The 22,768-nt window shown below is 46.8% G+C and overlaps 1 long non-coding RNA gene across 1 annotated transcript; it reads right to left on the bottom strand.

The window, feature by feature from the left end:
* Positions 1-16,438: 16,438 nt before the first annotated feature.
* LOC117874073 lies at positions 16,439-17,935 on the bottom strand. The gene is made up of 3 exons (XR_004644895.1): positions 17,762-17,935; positions 17,363-17,593; positions 16,439-16,649 (listed from the first exon to the last, which is right to left on the bottom strand). It is a non-coding gene; the product is annotated as an uncharacterized LOC117874073 (long non-coding RNA).
* Positions 17,936-22,768: the final 4,833 nt, after the last annotated feature.

The following is a 22,768-nucleotide window of genomic DNA, read 5'->3' as shown; positions in this document are numbered from 1 at the left end:
CTTGATGAGCAAACCCCACAGTACTTTGGGGGCTGCAGGGATCTTTAGCTTAGGTAAAAGAAGCATTGCTGTAGGGTAAATGGGGGAAGCTAAAAACACAAAAGAGTAAAGTTCAGCAAGAGAGAGAGAAGCAACCAACTTAACAATAATATAATAGTGATAACTACACAAGGAGAGCTAAACCAACATAACATACATTATTAAAGGTTAATACCTAAGGTAGAAAGGAGAACAGAGAGAGAGAGAAAGAAGGGGATCTCACCCACTCCATGAGGTTTGNTGATCAATCAGGAGAAGATGGAGTCCCAGTGGAACTGATGCATAGTTTGGATCTAAGCATCAGAACACTTACTGGAGGGTGAGTAGGGATTTTTGTAGAGAAAATACAATGGTTCAAGGGAGAACACTAGATTTGTTTATAGGTAAACTGATGACTCAAGGGTTTTCTTTAGGCTAGACAATAGGAGCTGATCACTCTTGGCTATGGGTGGTGTTTTTTTCCAGGGAGCTCACAATGCAACTAGGCTGCTTCAGTATTTTGGATATCAATCAAGGATTCATTACTAGAATTGGTCTGATAACTACTGAGCTGGGTGTGGGCAGGTGTAGGTTCATTAACATCTGGAGCAGAGATTCCCATGATGCAGTGCGTCCCTGCTTTTCTGGTCCCAGGGTTCAGTGTGGTTCTCTGTTCTCCATTCTGTATGCAAATTGAGATGTCTCCCTGACCCATCTTTCATGCAGATGAGGCTAGGGGAGTTGTCTCTGCTCTCCATTCTGTATGCTAATGGAGATGTCTTAATCTTGTCACCCTTGTCAGGAAGGTGTGTCTCCCAACACTCTTCACTGCACTCTGCAAGTTTTTTCCTCAGATGGGTTTTGGTTTAAGCAGAGGCTGGGGTGGGGAGGTGACTTTCATGAGTTAGGCTGAATACTGCACCCTGGTTCCCTAAGAACACAGAGCTGACTGGTATCAAGCTACACTTGCTTTGCAGCTTGGAATCCCCAAGTCTTTCATACACAGGCTAGAAATCCCTTTAGCTTGGGTCCAGCACTTCCCCCAGTTCAGTCTTTGCTCCTCAGGTGTTTCCAGGAGTCTTCTTGAGTGGGGAGTGAGGAACAACAGATGATGTCACTCCCTGCCTTATATAGTTTTAGCGTATGGCGCGAATCCTTTGTTTCAAAAGTTGGTTCCCAGACCGGTTTGTGGAAAAATACTGACATCCCAAGATGGAGTCCAGAGATATGTGGTCTGGTCACATGACCTTGCATACCTTGCGGAGTCATAGCAGCCATTACTTACAGTCTGACTGGAACATTGACAGGAAGGTTAAGTTCTTCCAGGGTCCATTGTCTTTGGTGATGGGCCATCAGCACTGTCTGGCTTCTTCACTGTTGTACCAGAAAGGCTAGTTGTGGGTTTCACCCAGAGTAAGCATGATTGAAATACAGATACATAGTCAATATTCATAACTTCAGATACAAAAATGATACATGCACACAAATAGGATAAATCATATTCAGCAAATAACTTTTCCAATGACGTCTCACATGACTTATCATATACAAAATGCATCATCATTATGCCATAATCATATCATAATAATATTACTATGACAAATATGGGGTGAAGTGTCACAGGTCTCTTGCAACATGTGTTAACTCCTTATCTGTTCCAGCCTTGTATTTACCTGTGACACTCTGAGTACCTTTCCCAGAAGTGAGGAAAGAGTTCTGTGTAAATTCAAAAGCTTGTCTTTCACCAATAGAAGTTGATCTAATAAAACATATTTTCTCACCTATTTTGTCTCTCTAATATCCTGGGACCAACATAGCTATAACAACATTGCACAGAAACTATCAATGTTAGTTAGAGTATTGCCACCTGGACCCTGGTGAGCTCCATGATAGGAGATTTACAGGACTTAGAGAAGCCACAGTCAACTCCCAGAACACCTTAGACTGTAATGAGACATGACATAACAAGTGTCGTGATACACAATATATGTAAAAAAAAAGACAGAGGGAGCAGTTAGGGGAAGATGGGTGAGGGTCAGAATAACAAGACCATGTACTTGGTAAGGTCTGGTCTACACTACAGAGTTAGGTTGATGCAAGGCAGCTTATGTCGACCTAACTATGAAAGTGTCTACACATACATTTCCTTCCTGCCGACTTAACAGATCCACCTTCATGAGTGGCATATAGAGAAGGTCGATGCAGTTAGGTCAACACGGTGTCAGTGTAGACAATGTGTTGCTTACATTGACTGTTACTGGCTTTCAGGAGCTGTCCCACAATGCCCCACATTGACAGTACAATCAATACAAGCAAGGATGCACACCGCCAACAAAAGGAGCAAAATGTAGACACGCACAAGTGATGTAATTACTGCGGCGGGTGTATGCTGATATAAGTTAGGTCGACTTAATTTTGTGGCATAGACATGGCCTAAGACAGTTATGTCTATATTTCAGTGGATCACTGGGTTAGATAGATAGATAGAGAGAAATTCACTTTCTCCCTTTATTTATATATTTGATTTTTTTTTGCTTTATTTAGTAATAACTGTTTTAATTTTACAGATGGAGACGCATGTCTCTCCAGATAAATCATATTTTTAATAAGAAAGTTAAACAGCTACTCTATATGAAAAGGAAAGTAACATGCATTTCCTAATGTTTTCAGGCATCCTTTTTGGATTTGTGCAGTGCTGTGAGATCTTTATGGGATTAGTTTACAGCATTTCCACATTCCGCGCGAGCAGGCTCCAGAGAGGTCTTGGGGACAGTCTGCGTTCGGGGGTATGCAGTCACCCCCATTATCTGCACAGGAAGGGGAGTCTGGAGAAATACCTGCACAAAACAAAAGAGGCTGTAAGATTTTGTTTGTATCCACAATGGGAGCAACATACTAGTTGCAATTTAAGGTGGAGGGACACCATAGAAACTGGCCATTCACTAGTGGTGAGCACAGGCTGTGCTAATCATGGCCAGCATAAATGATCTCGTCATGAGTGAAATTTGCCTCTTGTAACTTTTCAACAATTCAGATACCAGAAAAGGACCCAAGTGGTAAATTTTAGGGCTGGATCTAAATGTCCCCGAAGTTTGGGAGTTCTCAGTTCCAGGGATTTGGATTTGGGGCCCATCTTTAACCCAAACATTATTAGCGTAATAGTTCCTAGCTGTAATAGATCCGCTTTCATCAGAAGGTGCTAAGGGGGTGCACAAACATTGATTAATTTTTCTCACCACGCCCCTGGGAGATAACAATAAAACTTCCAAAGGATCACAGTGAGACTGTTTCATTATTGGGATTAGAACGCAGCTCTGCAGAGTCCTTCTCATTTGCTCAAACCACCGAACAATATCGTGTCCCCTCTTGTTTTATAGTTCAATCAAAAGACTGATGAGTAGACATTTCAAGAGATCAGGAGTGTTCTTGATCATTTCTAGGAAGGGTATGATCAATAGATACAGTGGTAAGCAAATTCCAGGCAGGATCGACCTATCCAGAACTTTTAACAGGGAGCAGGGGCGAAACTCAGATATGGATTTCCATCTAGGGCCCATCTCTAGTGGCTATTGGTAGGCCTAAACTTCCCTAGTACAGCCAGACTTCCAATTTGATTAGAAAACTGAACCAAAAAAAGGGAATCATAACCAGGGTATATGATCCTCCCCCAGATTTCACCCATCCACACCCCCCCCCCAACAAAAACCCCCCCATCTTGACCTAAGCACCACCCACCCTCGATGGAANAGGATAGAACCAGAAACAATGGGTTTAAACTGCAGCAAGGGAGGTCTAGCTTGGACATCAGGAAAAAGTTCCTAACTGTCAGCGTGGTTAAACACTGGAACAAATTGCCTAGGGAGGTTGTGGAATCTCCGTCTCTGGAGATATTTAAGAGTAGGTTAGATAAATGTCTATTAGGGATGGTCTAGGCAGTATTTGGTCCTGCCATGCGGGCAGGGGACTGGACTCGATGACCTCTCGAGGTCCCTTCCAGTCCTATAATCTATAAGTAGGGATGTAAGTAAGGTTTAAAAATAATAACCATTTAACCTATGAAAATTCTATCGGTTAAACAGTTAACCGTTAAGGAGTTCACATAGGCGGGGAACTAGGGATGTGGGGGGTGCCGGGCCTGCAGCATTCCCACGTTTTATTTGGGGCTCTGCTGCTGCCCATGCCTGGCATCCCCGCTGACACCCCATGCCTGGAACTCAGTTGCTGGCCCCGCGCCCGGGATCTCGTCTGTCGGCCCCACGTCCGGGGTCCTGGCTGCCGGTCCCGTGCCCAGGACTCCGCTGCAGGCCCGGCAGCTGGGATCCCGAGTGCAGGGAGGCAGTATAGTTTAATTGTTAACCGAAACCGATAAGACTGATGCTTATTGGTTAACCGGTGAAACTTTTACGTCCCTAGCAGCAAGATCTATCTTTTTCACAAAGAAGGAGGATTTAAGAAGTTTGGAGACAAAGAGAGCAACAAATTTGTCTCCTGATGCTACAATGTTCCCCCTGCAGATTGCAACAGCTCCAAGCAGGATCCTCACCACCTACCTTTACAGCAGGTCGCACGACCGTGCGAGCAGGTTCCAAATTCGAACAGTGTTCCAGGGCAGAGTGTTTGGTGGCAGAGGCCATTGTTGCTGATACATCTCAGGGTGTCTGCAGGCAGGCTGAGCCCTGCAGAGGGAACGGGGAGTCTGAGAAGTGCTGCGATATTGGTCCTGCTCTGTCACTTACAGAGAAACTTCAGACTGACTTCGGGGCCAGCTTTGCAAATGCAACACGAATCACTGAGCTGGGGGCTTTGGAAACCGTAGAAGCCCCTCATTAGGGGCCTGACACAGACCCACTGCAATCAATGGGAGTCTTTCCAGTGACCTTGAGGGACTTTGGAGGATGTCCAAGAAGGGGCCTTGTCTTGGTGAGGAATAAAGGTTGTGGTTGATTTTGTGTTAGCTGACATGGCCCTGCCTTTTCTCGGCACTGCACCCAGGGGTGGAGCAGGCTCTATGCTTCCCTGGCTGTGGGAGATGTGGCAGCCTGGCCCTTATGCATGTCCTGTAGCATGGCTGTGAGGAAGGGTCTATATGTTCTCCCCCATGGGACCCCGGGATGGGCCAGGCAGCATGTAGCCTCTGGAGCCGGTCCATTAAACAATTATCTCGGCCAATGCAACAAAGGGACCGTGAGACCCTGCCCCACGCGTCTAAACTGGGGCAGCACAGGCGGGGTCAAATTGTCAGCCCTCGCTTTGCCACAAGGCTGCTGCCCACCCCTCCTGGGGCGGTGGTGGAAAGAAGCAGGACACGGGGCTAGAGAGATGGGCTCCGGGTCTACGGCGCCCCCTTTAGATAACGCCCTGCTGCTGCGACCGAAGGAAAGCAGGCAGGGAGACGCGGGGTAGGAGCTGGCTATAGTGTGTGGCTCCCAGTGCCGCCTGTGCTGGGGAGCTGGCGTGTTGGATTGAGTGAAGCGCCGTACAGCTCAAGCCCGGCATTGTCAGACTTTTAAAAAAAATTCCAGAGAATGTATCTGTTTTTATTCAAAAATGTTTAAAAAAGGGTGAAAGTCGGTGAAAACCCCAAACGAAGGGCATGGGGCAGGAAGAAGGAGGGGTGCCCAGGGCCGTTCGGGGAGGAGGGGGCAAGTGGGGCAATTTGCCCCAGGCCCCCACGAGAGTTTTTCGGGGCCCCTGGAGCGGGGTCCTTCACTCGCTCCGGGGGCCCCAGAAAACTCTCGCGGGGCTCACGCCCCTGGAGCTTCTTCCACTCTGGGTCTTCGGCGGCAGTTCGGTGGCAGGGGGTCCTTCCGCCCTGGGACCCACCACCGAAGTGCCGGGTCAAGAGATCAGGAGTGTTCTTGATCATTTCTAGGAAGGGTATGATCGGCGGCAATTCGGTGGTGGGGGCGCCCTGCCGCCGAAGACCCCCAGCCCCCTGAATCCTCTGGGTGGCCCTGGGGGTGCCCAATCCCCACAGGGTGCAATGGGTGGGGGAAGGGGTGTGTAACATCCACAGGGTGCAGTTGGTGGGGGGAGGGTTGCCTAAATCCCACAGGGTGCAGCGGATGGGGGGAGGGGTGCCCAACCCCCACAGGGTGCAGCAGGTGGGGGGAGGGGTGCCCAACCTCCTTGGGGTATAATGGGTGTGGGGGAGGGGTGCCCAACCCCAATCTAGTACAGGGGGGGGGGGGGGTGGTTACTCATGATGTAGCTCTGAAGGGCTGGGGTCAGCAGGGGCTCTATCTGGCATGGAGGCCAGTACTTACAGGGTGCAGCTCTCTGCACCCCTCTTGACCATGCCCCTTTAGCATGGTCCCGTCTGTTTCCCCTGCTACTGCGGAGATCACTCGACCGCTGCAGTGATGACAGGCCCACGATTAGTGAGTAGAGCCCCCTCCTGACCCCGACCCTTAAGGAGACGCAGCCGGGGCTCTGTGCCCAGGGGCCGTGCTGCAGGGCTGCCTAGTTTCCCAGGTTTGAAAGACTGGATGTTTTCCTAGAAGACCTGCGCTAGGAAGTTTTTTGGGGAAGTTCTCTGGCTTGTGCTGTATGGGAGGTTAGACGAGATCACCACGGTGGACCCGTCTGGCTGTGGAATCTATGAAAAAGCCAAAATTTGGGTGAAAATCGATAAAACCCAAATATTGGCTTTTTCACAACCTGGGGATTTTTTGGAGAAAATCAGTAGCTACCAATAACGAAGGGCTTTGTGTATAGCTTGAATCTTCTCCTGCTCTGGACTGAGAAACAGGGAACAGCTTTAATGTAAGGAACTGAAAAGCAGTGAAATATGTTGTCCGCACTGTTGTAACATCTCCTCATGCGATTACCCACAATCATCCCTCTCCTCTGGTTTACGCCTTACCTGGAGTTGCCTGGAGGAGGAAGAGGAGAACAGCAAAGATCAGGTAAAGGATCTTCATGGTGGAAGGTCGGCCGAGAACTCAGCATCACTGGCGTGAAGAGACACCAAGACAGAGAGGAGACGGAGAGTCCTTGTATTTATAGGACATTGGGGATGTTGTATGCTAAGGCACGCTGACCTTGTCAACAATGAATCTGGAAAGCCAACATCTGAGCAATGAGCATGTTTCCACCACCACACGCTGTTGAACCCAAACAATGGCAAAGCGTCACGAGTCTAATCAGCAAGGTAATAATTCCCCTATGTACAGCAACTGGGAGGCAAATCTTGGAACTACATCGAATGCAGGTCTCCTGATTATAACATATACTCCTCTGGCACAGTGGAACTCTCTGTGAGAAGGGTAAAGCTCATCTGTGCAGGATACCAAACTTCCCCAGCGTCTGAGAGTGTGGAATGAACTCACCAGGGAACTAAGGACTATCAGAAACCTCCCCACCGTCCACTCCAAGTGCCAGGTGCACGTCTTTGACCTGCCATCTCTCATATAAACACACGTGTTCCTCTGTGTTTAGAGAAAAAAGAAAAAACCCTCCAAACAAGACACCCCACAGTACATGCTTCTTTCCTGGTGAGCAGATGAGAGAACAAACAGTATGGGACAGATGTGTCGTCATGACGCTTAATGCACCACTGCAAGGCATTCATACTATGGTGATGAGAGCGGTATAAGAAGCTATATAGAATAGAAAGAACACAGGCTTTGGTAAGTCAGAGGGAATCCAAAGCAGGATGGCAAAGATGACGGATGGACTGAAGATTAAGACAGCCTAGCAAAGGCTTGATACCACTCTCGTATGTATTTTTCCACTGTGTGAATTTCCCCCTTGTACTTGTGAGACCACCTGGCCTGTAGTGGGAGCCCTATTGCTTGTGGCATTCAAAACTCAGTTGTACAAAACATTACTGTGAACTGTGGGAAGCAAACCTGCATTGGTTTTGGGTGGGGAGAAGGGGCTGAACAATGCCAGCCCCTAAGAGATATCTATAATGGTCAGATTATTAATTATTATTAATTATTATTGCTATTGTTGTTGTCCGTCCAGCTTGCTTACTAGCTGGACATCTGGAAAAGCCAATGCAGTCTTGCAAAGGGTGGAATTTAGAACCAGCTCTCTGATTTCACAGATCCATCATCCATAAATGCTGGCTGGCCAACATTAAGAACAGAGCTTCCAGTTGTAATCAGAGGCAGCTAGGCAGGTGAATGGGCCATACCGGTAGGATTCTGCCTCTGCAATGTTGGGTACTGTCAGAGGTGATTGTGGGCCTGGTGGCATTGCGGGGAATATAGAGTTCCAGTGTCTTGTTGTTTACGGTGTCCACTCAGGCTGCTGCTGTGAATTCTCCTGAGTAGCCCAAAGACAGGTAGGGTGATCAGACGTTCCGATAAAATCGGGACTGTCCCAATATTTAGGCGTTTGTCCCGAGTCCCAACCGATGTTTGGTCGGGACGCAATTTGTCCCAATATTTTGAATTCTTTTTTCTTTTGCTCCACCAGCGGTACCCCCCCCCCATGTGTCCCGATATTTTCTTCATCCCATCTGGTCACCCTAAAGACAGGGGTCGGCTGCAGACACATTAGATTTACGGTAGCTGAGCCAGAGCAGCAGAGATAGACATGAGCTATGCCTCAGCCATTAAGTCACAGTCCACGTGCCAGTCATCACTGGCCTCTACGCATCCCCTACCCTCTTGAGTTACGGTGCGTGCTGCTCTGCGGGTCTATTAGCAGATAGATCCACGGGGAAAATGTTAGATGGCTTGATTGTGTGTTTAATCAATAAACTTTCAACTTGAATGAATGCTTTGGGGGTGTTTGTCAAGTAACTGAGCAATACCAGGGCATTTGTAGAAAATAACCCCAACGTAGCCCTGTCTTATGTCAGAGACTGGAAGAGTTTATAATCACCTTTAACTCTTCATGCCTTCAAGATCAATATCCATACGACGGGATGTAAACACCTTTTGAGGATCTGGGACTTGTTGTCTATTGTGCAAGGCGGCTGCCCTGTCAGAGGGAGACAGTTGGGGCTCATCATGTCAAAGGGTAGAGAGTGGAAAAACAAAACTGGTGCTCTCCGAAATTACACAATCTCTGTGACAAAGTTAGCTCGCAGCCTTCGGCCATTCTTACCGATGAGAACAGAGATACAGACGGGAGATGGGTTCTGGCCTTTGGCAGTCAGGTTTTGACACAGCTGTTATATTTTACCATATACCTCATGTGTCCAGGCCCAGTGACGTATTTTTAGATTAAGGGAAAATTAATAAAACAAAATCAGAAACAGAAATAAAGCCTCGGCGAGAGCACAATGTGAGCCTCTCTTCTGTAACGTGCTGCCAGTTTGAATGTAAGCGGTCTTACAGAATGGAGGGTCCTACAACAGACGGGTGGGAGAACTCTTTAGAAAGTGAATGATGCAGGACCCAGAAGTCATAGTGATAAATCATACACCGCAGTAACACCCTCATTCCTGAATAAAGCTGGTGAGGCCTGATGATGGGTGCCCAGGAGTGAACTCTGTCGGGGACTGATTTTCCTCACCAGACATCTGAGCACAGCACTTTAAGCACAGCCTGTGGGATGTATGTGAAAGGAGATGTTTTCATTGCCATCAGCGACTCTGAACCTATATGGGAATAGCCGTCTCGACTGGAGAAAGGAGATATCATCTGTGGTACTGCATTTGTATTCATGGCTGTGAGTTTGCTGCAATTCACTGTTAACAATGGGACTTTGCACTTGGATAGCACATTTCATCTCAGGAACCCAGGGTGCTTTACAAAGGAGGGGATCATTCCCAACCAGCTCAATGCTCATTCATCTCCTCTAGGAACGCCTTCACTCATACACCCATTTGGGCTGCCTCTGCCAGCCAACCCCTCCATGCCTAACTCCTGCACAGAGATTGTTATTGCTCAGTGCTGATATTACAAATGGTGCCCTGAATGTCCAGTCAGGATCAGGGCCCCATTGTGCTAGGCTCAGTACTTAAAACCCAGGGCCTGTCCCAAACAGCTGACAAGCTAAACGAAGACAAGTCAGAGCAAGTTTGTGCAACAGAGAACTGGGGAACAAGGTTAGCAGTGAGAGATACACACTATTATATAGACTGGTTATGTGAGTATAGGTTTTATACACACACACACACACTCCTCTCCCGATCCATACATACATTCCCTACACACACAGAACAAACAGATATTCTTGACACTCACCAAGTCATACATACACTCCCTACAATCACACACACACACACACACACACACACAGATCCATATATACAGTGAGAGATTTTGAAATGAAAGAAGTTTGATGTAAAGGCAGCTGGGCCCTATTAAAAGGAAAGAGACACCTTCTTCTCTCAAAGCTACCGCAAGGCTCCCCCTTGTGGGTCTCAGCAGTTTTTTTAGACAAACATTTTCTTACAGAAACAACGAGGAGCTGTTTACGGATACAGACTAACACGGCTACCCCCTGATACTTGATTTTCTTACAGCATTTCCATCACTTGTCGCCAGAGATCCCAGGCAGGTGTTCATGCAAGATGTATACCCTGAGTGGCGGCACGCAGTATCCCCTGTTAGCTCTGACAGGAGAGGAAGCTTGAAGGATCTCCCAGCCAGACAGAGAGAGAATCTCTGTTTTTAATCTCTATCATGGGGAACATATGAACAGTGGTTCTGATACCTGCCCACCCTCCCCAGGTATCACCCATTCAGTGAATGACGAGCACAGGTTGCAGTGGGCTTGTCAGTTTGTCTGCGTTAGGACTACATCCCTGCATAAGGCAGTGAGTGGGAATAAGAACCCCTTTCCCTACTGCATTAGACCCTACGTCCGGGCATGCAGGAGTAAGCGGGTTCACTCAGCTGTTTAATCCTTCCCCAGAGCAGGAGGGCAGGGCGTGGGTGGGGAATGTGCAAAGCCAGGGCTCCACCCCAGCCTTGCTGGCCAGCACCACTAAGTAGGCGATTCACTGATGGTAAAGGCAAGCAGGTTCTTTGCCATTTACCTGCAGCAGCTCTGAAAACCATTAAAGCAGAAATCCCTTCTCATTTGTTAGGGCAGGGCAGGCCCTGAGTGGCGGGCACCTTTCTCACTGTAACACTTAAAGAAGTTCTCAGAGTCTCCAGACCTTGCACAGAAGAAAGGAGCCTCCAAAATGCTTTCCCATTCAGTCATACATTCTGGGGTGCAATTTGGACCAGTGAGGGGTTGTGTCACTGCCTGTCCTGTAACCCTGCGTGCCTCACTATGCTTTTCTGCTGTAGGTCCCATAGAATCATAGAATATCAGGGTTGGAAAGGACCTCAGGAGGTCATCTAGTCCATCCCTCTGCTCAAAGCAGGACCAATCCGCAACTAAATCATCCCAGCCAGGGCTTTGTCAAGCCTGACCTTAAAAACCCATCTTGGGTCTCTCTCACAACCAGTGTACCAGCATGTAGGTCACATCCTGTGTGTCTGTGTACTAGACAGCCCTGGTTCAACAGCTCTGGCCCCAGCAGCCTGGCTATATCCTCACTTTGGCTTCCACCAGTCTTGGTTAAAACCAGCAAGGTGACCCCAGCACACTCCCGGTCTCTAAGTTTCCCAAAACCTTGTACCCAGAAGTGTTCAGCCCTCACTCGGACAGTTCAGAGAAATAATATGGTTTGTTTGTTCCTCTAAAGACCCAAAACACATTACAGTTTATTAACTTGCCTGGGGTGAATACACCCTTCCCTTTAAACACCACATTGACTTGGTTTATAGTAAAATAAAACAAATTGATTAACAATAGGACATAGGTTAAGTGATGCTAAGTAAAAGGAATAAAACCAGAAAGGATTACAAGCAAATAAAAATGAAAACACACATATAAAAGGCTAAAACTTAATCTACAAAGATACAAGCTTTGTTCAAGATGGTTTCTCTCACCTCTTGGTTTTCTTCCCAGCCAGGGCTGACTTTCATTCAGTCAGGACCTTCCACAAGAGTACAAGCTGCTGGCTTCCTTTGTCTTCCTAGGTGAAAGATCTTTGCCTAAGCAGGTTTCTCACCTGTATTCAATTCCAGAGACGTCAACCCCCCCCTTGGTTGAAGGACCCATCTTTCTCACCTTGCAAGAGCTTGTATCTGTCTAGTGATGAATGCCAAAGATGGCTTTTGTCCTTACTTACATGTACCAAAGTTCAATGAACTTGTTTCAAGAGGCAGAATGACCTCATACTGTTGTTCCTGTCCTGTGGCCTTCCCACTCCCCTGTATGATTTCTATGTAAATGGGGCTTCCATTGTTTCTGATTCCACCATGCTTAATTTACATAGGAGGCAGGTAGATGGCAGTGCAATTCCCTCCTGTCTGGGCAGACTGTGCTGCCTGATATCCCCCCAGCCCTCTCTCAATGCAGCAGCCTGGGCTCGGACGACAGCACCTCTCCTCAGTCGCAGCAGCTCTGGGCCTGCTCCCCGTCACAGTAGCCCCGGGACTGGGGCTGCAGGAGAGGCACCTCTCCCCGCTGTGGCAGCCCCAGGGCTGGGGCTAAGGGAGAGGCACCTCTCCCCACCAGCCCTGTATGCCCCCTACCTTTCTCCTCTCCAGTCCAGGCCCTGTGGCTGCGCACCTGTGCGGCCCTTGATAGCCTGCTGCATGGCCATGCAGCTTACAGGGAACTTAGAATATGGGATATTTTAATTTTCCCCATACATCATCAATGAATGAGGGCTATACCACTGGTTAATGTTGACTGTGTTTCTTCCATAACCCTTCTCCCTCCTTCCAGTCCAGAGAACTACTGAGTGAAAAGGAAACTTGAACCTGATTTCATGTTATGAAACAAAGGACCATGGGAACTAGTTGAATGGGCTGCCTTGGCACAGAGTGAGTCAGTGGAGGAACCCAAACCTGTTTCTGATGCAGATTAGCACTTACACTAAAATAGAAACTTTGCCCTGAGGTCTCTTTATTTAATGTCACCCTTCCAGAACTTTACCTGATCAACTGACTGACTTGTTGGCTCATACACAGCAAATGCAACTCAAGTTAGGGTGAGAGGCATTTCCTATTCATAACTTAACTCATTGCCAGAAATGCCTGGTGTGCCAGGAGGCAGAACGACTGACGAGGGCCCAGTGGCACTTGGAGACAGTGGTAAAGTGAGTTCCCAGGAACTTCAGTGTTAGCACCTGCTGTGCTTATCCTTGGGTCACACAGTGTCCCAGATGAACAGAAGAGCCTTCTAATGAGTTTGCTCAGAAACCGTTAAGGGTGAAAAATCTGTTATTTCTGATCCTCAAAAGCCCTTTCCCTTAGACCCCATCACCCCCAAACACACCCACCCAAGCAGGTGGGACTCAGGTTTTACCTATGCTTCCTCCAGAGTTCACAGCAAAGTCCTGGTGTAAGTTACTGTGGAGAGTGGGTCTAGATTAGAAGCATGTGAGTAGCTTGCAGCCAGCATCCCCTCCCTGCCCACCTCTCCTGGCATGCCACACCTGAGGATGTCACGTGAGTGCTGAGTTTAGTGTTGGAATCCCTTATAGAACTCACCGAGGTTCCGCTCAGGAACTAAAAAACTCATTCATTAATTTTTAAGTTCGCCTTCTTCAGCCATTTACACCCAGGCAGAGTGTGTGTGTGCAAGGGGATGTGTCCACAGCAGATCCCTCTAAGCCAACCTGCAGAAGGTTGGCAGAGGGAAGGGTAGGGTCCTAAACAACCGACGCTACTGATTAATGAAGCTCCATTTTCTGCTCCCACAAATGGCTGAGTTTGTCAAATGATGAAAAGCAGCATTAAAACAAATTGACCGTAACTGTGCTAAAAACCTTCTGTGAAGTTTAAAATATTTTGGGGGAGAGGGGAAGCTTTTAGCAGAGAAATTCTCTGGTTGAAACTCAATTCCTATTTGGCTTTTCTGCAGAGTTTTGTCTGTGGGAAATGTTTCATTTCAACATCTTGCTGAAGAGACACTTCTTAAAATGTTAAGACCTGAAGGAGAGCTGTGTGGAACTCCGAAGCTTGTCTCTTTCACCAACAGAAGTTGGTCCAGTAAAAGATATTACCTCAGTTACCTTGTTTCTCACATTTAAAAATAGTCAGTTTAAAGTTAACTTTAAGATGATGACCCATTTCTAGACCCTTGTGTGAAATGCAGGTTTTCGTACCGCAGGTATTCTGTTCTTAACATGGCCTGCTAGACTGGCAACTTTCCTAGCAACTCCTTGGGTTACTGCGAGAAAAGGTCTGTGATGGGCCCTTTGGAGACAATGGTACAGTGGGTTCCTTGGAGAAGTGAGTGTTAGCACAGTGCAGTCACTGATATTCCCCTGAAACTGGGAGTGCACACACCGGGGCTGGCAGTCTCTGGGGAGAAGAAGCCAACCGGGAACATCGGGGTTCCCAAAATGCCAGGCTACAGAATGGGGAGCCATGTTAGGCTCAGAGGAAGCAAGGGAAATGTGAGGGGCCTAGGAAAGAGGAAACATGAGGGGTAGGAGTAAAGGGTGAGAGATGGTCACATCTCATCCTCTGAGTTTGGGTGGTGGGTAAAGTACACTGCCCCACCCCAGCTCCATGATGCCTGAGGATCTCAGTCCCGCTGGGTTGAAATCTCTCTCGTCCTCACTGCCCATCTGGGCCTGGCTGTGCAGTTAGGCATGTGTGGATGTGCATATCACTCATCTGTGGGAGGTGGGAGTCTTTGTGGGTCAGCGTGGATCAGACCAAGTACCTGCTTTCCTGTGGCAGCACATTCTTGGCCTTACTCTTTTAACTGCTGTTTGGGCTAGCATATATTCATTCCTTTACCAGGATACACAAACACATAAATAGGTGCTGTGCTCTGGGTCTCACACACACACACACACACACACACACACACACACACACACACACACACACACACGTCATGACACAAGAGGCTGCTCTTCCCACCCTGGCAATTAAACACACAGCACAACATGAAAGCATCTTCCGAAATATTAAGTCCCTTAGCTCCATCACCTTCCCCATCATAAAGACTTGGGAGTAAAGCAGGCTTTTCAGAATAGGTTTACAGGCTCTGAGGAGCCGGCAAGTGAGCAGAGCAAATGTTAATATTGGGGAGTCCCTGCCAGCAGACCCTTTCTTTTTAAACTGAAGTGCTCCAACCTGACCTCCTCTGCTGATCTCAACCCCAGCAGCACTGGCTTGGGGGAGAGAGGCAATGTCTGAAGTAACTCAAATCATTCAAGCTTTCTAGGTTAAAACTAGAGCTGGTCAGGAATTTTCCAGTCAAAATGTTTTTTCAACCAAATATGTGGTTTCCACAAAATCAGTATTTTTCACTGGAAAATGTCAGTTTTGCCAACATATTTTTTCTATTTTTTTTATCAGGAAAAGCAAATGAAGTATTATGTTTTGAGTAGGGTCAAAATTTATCTGTGTCCACTGGAACCACCGCAGTGCCTTGTGGGAGTTGTAGTTCAGGTGCCTCATACCCACATTTTCCCCTGGGGACCAGGTTCACCAGCTGGACTACAACTCCGATGTATGTAAGACTGTCTGAGCTTTCAGGCTTACAGACCTACTAACTTTGGGGCTTGTGCCATGGCTTGTGGTTGAAATAATGGTTTGTTATCTATTAGGGTTGCCAGTTCTCCAGGATTGTCCGGGAGTGTCCAGGAATTAAAGATTAATCTTTAATTAAAGATTATGTCATGTGATGACACCTCCAGGAATACGTCTAACCAAAATTGGCAACCCTATTATCCATTGCCTGCTCAGTCTCACTACTGGCATGTTTTTGGGTGTTTGCCAAGAAGTTAAAGTAACTCTCCTCTTGCCCAATCGCATTCTCTGTGTTTGTCCATTGCTTGTTCAGTTCATTCTCCAGAACAGGAGGGTGGACATTACAAACCTGATGAGTTGTGTTTTATCCAAATCGCCAACATCGACGTTCTCCCCCATCTGATCAGAGTTGACAAAATCAGTAGTTTCAAACAGGTCTTTGGAGGCTCCCTAGTGCATCCAGATGCTTTTGGGTAGCTGTCCACTTAAATCAACTCATGCAGATGTCCACAGAGTGTGGTGAACTCTTCTTAATCAGATTTTAAGATCATTATCTGATTAGTTTCAAGTCACTATTTTTGTGAATTTCTCCAAAGTTACTTTTAAGGGCACAGATGGAGGGAACGTTAAAACCTTTAGATGTATTTAAAATATATGTTGTTCATGGGAACGGCATCACTCCCATATTTTGGAATGTGTATTAAATTCATAACCTAACTCCAGTAATAACTGGATGAGCCCTTCAGTGAAACCAAGCAGGTCTGTCCCTCCCTGTCACACCCTATTAGAAATGAGTCTTCATAGATAAGAATGAAGGAAAGACTCAATTCCCCCCACACTCACCCTTCCTGCTCATACACGGACACAAGCACACACTCAAACACACACGCAAATGGATGCACACAAAAAACACAGGAGCAATGTCCTTATTAAAAACGGACAATTTAACAGCCTGTCTTTTTAAAAAAGATTGTGAATATTGCTTGCCATGAGCTGAGCTCCTCCCTCCAGGATTTCAGCAGTAGGTTCTTTATTTTTTGCAGCATCTCATAATGAAATCAGCGCAGATTCCAAGCAGGTATTCACCCGAAGGACACATCTTGAAAGCCTCCACGCAGTAGCCGTCTACAGAAACACAGGCAGGGATTTCTTTCATTTGACCATACCCTGCACAAGGGAGAAATGTTCGGAAGTTGTTTTATTATAGTAAATGGAACTGGGTGAGATTTTTCAGACGAAGAATTTATTCAACTAAAAAAGCCATTTTGGTCAATCCCAAATTATTCATAAATCGTTTCGGCCAGTCACAAAGTGGTTGAAGTTGAGTTGCTGGTGTGGTTAGCCCCGTGATTCACGCAGTCAGATAGCACGCAGCAGACCCAGATTAAAATCTCCACTCTAGAGCAAGCCCCAAACAGACTCTTTCAGTTCTTCAGAAAAATTCAGATTCAGTACAACCTGAACTTAACATTTTTTTCTTTTGATTTTTTGGAACTGGCAGCAAACAGAAAAAAATTATCCATTATTTGCCCAGCTCTGTATGTAAGTGCTTTTGCTTGCTTTTTATAGATGGGGAAATACAAAGAATAAAGCGAAACTGTTCAAATTTGGATGCTTAAAAATAGACCCCTAAATCCATAATTAGGCTGCTAAGTAAGCAGCACAGTTTGCAGATGCGTCTCCGCCATGTATTTGGGTGGATTAAGGGGCCAGATCTGAAAAGTCATCTGCTTGCCGGAGATTGCACAAGTCAATATCAGAGCCAGGAATTCCTGCCTGTTAGGCCTGTTCTCAGACCAACAGAGCAGCCTCACATACACACACACACACACACACACACACACACCTTCTAGAATGCCTGCAGTTATTTTCTCTCTCACCTGGAGCAGGCTGGAAGAGGAGGACACCAACCGCAAAAAGCAGGTACATGCTCCTCATAGCTGAGGATCGGCTGCGGTCTCAGTATCACTCCCTCCCTCCAGGGAAGACACACCAGGCAGAGTGAGTTGGAGAGTCTGGGCCACATGAAGACAGAGTCCCAGTATTTATAGCGTTCTGGGGCTGTGAAAGGCTGAAGTGAAGGATTCTTGCTCTGATGACTCTGATGTAACCTGTAACCAGAAATTCCAGTAAATGCCTCGAACAATCAGGTAACTGGTATGGCCATCTAAATCCAAAGAGGTGATAATTCTTCTCTATACAGTCACCCAGGCTGCTCTGGGTGAGCATTAAGGGGCCTCATTAAAGTCAGAATCTAGCCCTTTGTTATTTCTACTCACCTTTCTGTCTCCTCTAGGTCCCTTCATGTTACTGCTCTGTCCTCACTGGTGTTTTCCACACTGCCCAGATTAGGGCTAAATTGTGCCTCTTGGCAGAGCCCTCAGTAACAACTGGTCTTTGAATCCTTGTGGACAGCACATTTACAGCCTGGGGGAGCCCAGCGACAAAACCGAAGAGGTGATTAATTACCTCTGTCATTTTCAGCTAGGCTGGGATCAGTGGTTTCTATCACAGTTCAGTAACTTCTTCATTGACGGAGGGCTGGTCTACATGAGAAACTTCTATGAATATAGTGATATCTCTCGGGGGGGGGGGGAGGGGTGCGTGTGTGAAAAATCCACACCCCTGAGAGCTGTAGTTAAACCGAACTAACCCCTGGTGCAGACAGCACTAGAGTGACGAAAGAATTCTTCCATCGACCTAGCTACTGCCTCTCAGGGAGGTGGATTACCGACACCAATGGGAGAACCCCTCCCCCCCTCCTCCTGTAGTTGTGGGTAGCGTCTACGCTGAAGCACTACAGTAGTGCCCCGAGTGAAATGCCAAGAGAGTTAAAAGTAGGGCTGTGAAACGCCCCTCTCCTCCCTTGCCTCCACTCCCATACTCACACAGTGTTGGAAACAGCCAACTGTGATGTAACAGTGTGAAGAGGGGAACAAATCTCTCTCAGGTTGCCCTCTGGATTTTTGCAGCCCAGCAGCTTCTCTGACTTCAGCAGCGGCTCTTCCCAACATCACAAATTCCAGCACAGAGGGGCAGGTCTCCCTTCCTTGACCTTTTCAGGAGCCTTCCCCAACCTGGACAAAAGGTCTGTCCCCTTGGTCGGAGCCCCCAGCAGTAGCCATCATTCTTCCCGGGACAGGATGCTGACCAGATCTATTAAAATGAAGAAGGCAAGGGCAGCCTCACCCAAGTCTCTGCTGAGGGGTAACTACTAGCGTAGTTTGTACTCAGCATATCAGCTCTTCAGCACCACAGCAACCCCACTGCTCCTTAGGTGCTGGGTCCTGAGCTGGCCAAGTTGTCCTCTGGCAGCAGTTGGGAAGCTGCAGATTGCAGTGCAATAGTGTTGACCCACCACAGGGACACAAGCTCCTTCCCAGTGTAAAGATCAAGCCCAATCTGGGCCAATGTTGAACTGCATGTGAGAGAGATAATGGCACCTCCCGTCTAACTTTGCTGCTACTGAGCAGGCCTATTGGAGCATGGCGCCCCCTACTGGGGATGTTGCTGCTGATAACCGTGCCAGGGGGAGAGGCATCTGACTTCTTTCTGGCACCTGCAGAAAGACAGTCCATGCGAGACAGGTCAGTGGTGACGGTACTCACACTACATCAACCTGAGTAGGTCAACCATGGCTTTAAGCCATTCAGGGAAGTTGTTTTACTGTGTTGCCGTAATGGGGCTCTTATGTTGGCCAGAGACAAATTTGAGTGTAGATACACACACAAGTAAGTCTCCCTAACTTTGTAGTGTAGGCCAGGTGTGAGAGAGGGAGTGACTCGGACAATGTCTTCACTGCAGACTTATCTCAAGTTAAAGCCTCCTGAGTTAGTCTAGTTCTAGTCAGAGTGGCCACACCACAAAACAATACGTGTGCTACACAGAATGAATGGATAACTGCACAGATTGATTGTACAAGCAATAAAGAATGTTTGGGTTAGTAGCTGGCGAGTGGTGCTAACTCTACTTGTAACCTACACCCCATGACTGATCAGTCAACTTGAGTTAAAAAGCCCCATCAGAAGTGAGTTAACATTTTTTGAGTGTGGCTGAGACTGAAGTTACAACTCAAGTAAACTCTGCAGTGAAGAGCAGCCCTTAGATTCTAATGACATCTCACAGCCCAAGTAAGGGTATGTCTACACTGCAAATCATCCACTGTGTAACTCCCTTGACTTCCCTGGAATTACTCCAGATTCAAACCAGTGTAAGCGAGCAGACAATAAGGACCTCAATTTTTTAACATTATAGTTTTGTGCATGATAGATCAGCTAGTATTGAGGTTGGTTAAAAGCCAGGTTGCAATCTCTGACATTCATACATCATGTTGGCAGGACCAGAAATTGTGGGTTTGTTTTTTTCACAAGGTTGCTGGTAGCAGCAACAGACTCATAAATGCCAAGTGTAATTAAGAGAGAGAAGACGGGGAGGTAATATATTTTATTGGGCCAACTTCTGTTGATGAAAGATTCAAGCTTTTGAGCTCCACAGAGTTCTTCTTTGGGTCTGGGAAAGGTAATCAGCATGAACAGCTAAATACAAGGTTGAGCAGATTATGAGGCATAAGGAACATATGTTGAAAGAAACCATTAAAAATGAAGTGGGCAATTAATACCTTTGCAGTTATAGGACAAAGGAGAGTTAGTGGATTACAGATTGTTGTAATAAGACATAAACCAGTGGCTCTACTGAGTCCATGATTTTTGGTGTCTAGCAGAATTATGAATGTAAGGTCTCAGGCTTGTCTTTTGAAGAAGGTGTTGTGCAGGTTTCCTTTGAGGATGAGGACTGAGAGATCAGATATGGAGTGATCATTTTGTGAAAACTGTTTGCCCACAGGTGACAGAGTGTTTTTGTCTTTTATAATTTTTCTGCGTGAGTTCATTCAAGAACATAGTGGTTGTCCACTTGCACCCACCTAGTTGGTGTTGGGGCATTTGATGCACTGGATGAGGTACACCACATGTGATAGGCATGCATAGGACCCACGGATTTGAAAGGTGTGTTGTGGAGGGTATTGATTATCACAGCAGTGGAGATATGGCTTTAGGGTTTTCATCTGTTGTTCTGGCAGGGTCAAGTGCCACTTTTAGTTGGGGTGTCCTGGTCTATGGGGAGCTTCCTTCTGATGATGAGTTCCACAAGATCAACATCCTACCTCAAAACACCATAGTTGCCATCATGGATGTCACCTCCCTATACACCAACATCCCTCACCATGAAGGCAACACTCCCTGCCTCAAATATCTTCCAGAAAACGGACAACTCTCAGATACCCACCATGAACACATTGCCAAACTCATCCATTTCATCCTCACCCATAACAGCTTTACATTCAGCAACAACACTGTGTCCAAACCATGAAAAACAGCCAGGGGCAGTAGGGTGGCTCCTCAAAATGCCAACCTCTTCATGGGTCACCTCAAGGAAGAATTTCTGGAAAAATGCAAAACAAAACTGATGATATACCTGAGATACATTGATGATATTTTCATCTTCTGGGCAGATGACCTAAACTCCCTCGTAGATTTCCACAACCACCACCACAGGTCCATTAAACTCTCTGGAACACTCCCACGCCAGCATCAACTTTCCGGACATCACAATGAGCTTCACAGTGGAATCCTACAGACAACTATGTACAAGAAATCCCTGGATCACCACACCTACCTTCATAGATCCAGTAACCATCCCAAACACACCAAGAAATCCGTTATCTGCAGCCAGGCACTCAGATATCACAGAATATGCTCTGAGAGGAAAGTCCATGATATATTCCTTAATACACTTAAAACCACCTTCACTAAACAAAGACACTCCACCAAAGAACTAAATCTCATTATGGAATGGGCCACACTAATACCCTGAGAGAACCTGCTTCAATATAGAAAAAGAAACCCACTGACCACACACCCCTAGTTGTCACCACACACTGTAAGCCCTATGCGGTATGATCAAACACTTACAACCCATGCTTGATGGGGACCACACCTTGACAGAAATGTTTCCCCAACCCCCTTTTCTGGCCTTCAGACAACCCCAACCTCACCAAGCTTATCATCAAAAGCAAGCTCCTCACAGATCAGGACACATGAACTCAAAGGGGCACCAGACCATACCATAACAACAGATGCAAAGCCTGTAGCCATATCTCCACTGTTATGATAATCAATACCCTCTACAACCCACATTTCAGGATCCATGGGCCCTACACATGCCTATCACAAAAGGTGGTGGACCTCCTCCAGTGCATCAAGTGCCCCCCCCCCAAACAACTATGTGGGTAAAACTAGATAATCACTGTGCCCTTGAATGAACTCACCCAGAAAAATGACATAAGGGCTTAGCTCCTTGGGAATATATACCTCAGCAATTAGGCGCATTGTTCCATGGAGTCAGAAGGGCTGCTCATGGAGTAAGGTATTATTAAACCAAAGCAAAGGTATCAGAGGCTGGTCCTTTCAAACATCTATTGGTTTAAGGGCAGGATTCAGTCTCCTCTTAGATCATTTATTTTATCTTCCTCATAGCTAGATGGGTTTTAGAATAATACCCACCTATGTCTCTTCTCCTAAACTTCAACACTCACTCCTAGGAAATGTTTCTGAGCAGAGAAGAATTACAAGAACGTTTACTCTTTTCCTTCACTGCCCCGCTCCAAAACAGATTCCAGTCATTTAAAAATGTGATGGGACATATTTTATTCAAAGAAGGGGTACAAATCTCTCTCACAATGCTGCGAGGCGTCTCATTGTACATTACTTCGGCTCAGCATATTTGTCAACTTTTACAGCAGGGCGTTCCACCCAAGCATAGTACACCCGCTACTGTACCAAGAGGGCATATTCTCAAGTTCACTAAGCAGAAACCCAGTCCGCCTCCACAGGAAAGAATCGGTATGCCATCTCCTGCACAAGAGAAAAAGAAATGATTGGTTGGTAGCCAGAGCTGCAAATAGAGGATGAACAGTGGGCTAGGTACTCTCCCTGGCCTCTCACTTGGTTGCTTAAATGGTCAAACATGTGGTGCCTGAACTTACACTCCTAAGTCCTGATGTAGGGACCAAAAGAAAAGTGGTCTGGCTTTCCGAGGGGTCAGCCATCTGCCTCTGCCATTGACTCCACTTTTGGGTGCTCAGCACATCTCTGAACTTCACTTTAAAGTTCCTAAACAGGGAGGAAGGTGCCTACGTTTAGGATGGGAACATGAAGCCCAGGCTGCAGACGCTGGACGCGGGCAGCGCTCTACTGGCAAGGAAATCTGCACATAAAAAGGAACAGGGT

This window comes from Trachemys scripta, chromosome 3, assembly GCF_013100865.1.
Source record: "Trachemys scripta elegans isolate TJP31775 chromosome 3, CAS_Tse_1.0, whole genome shotgun sequence".
NCBI classification, from domain to species: Eukaryota; Metazoa; Chordata; order Testudines; family Emydidae; genus Trachemys; species Trachemys scripta.
This window is presented reverse-complemented; position numbering and strand designations above follow the sequence as displayed.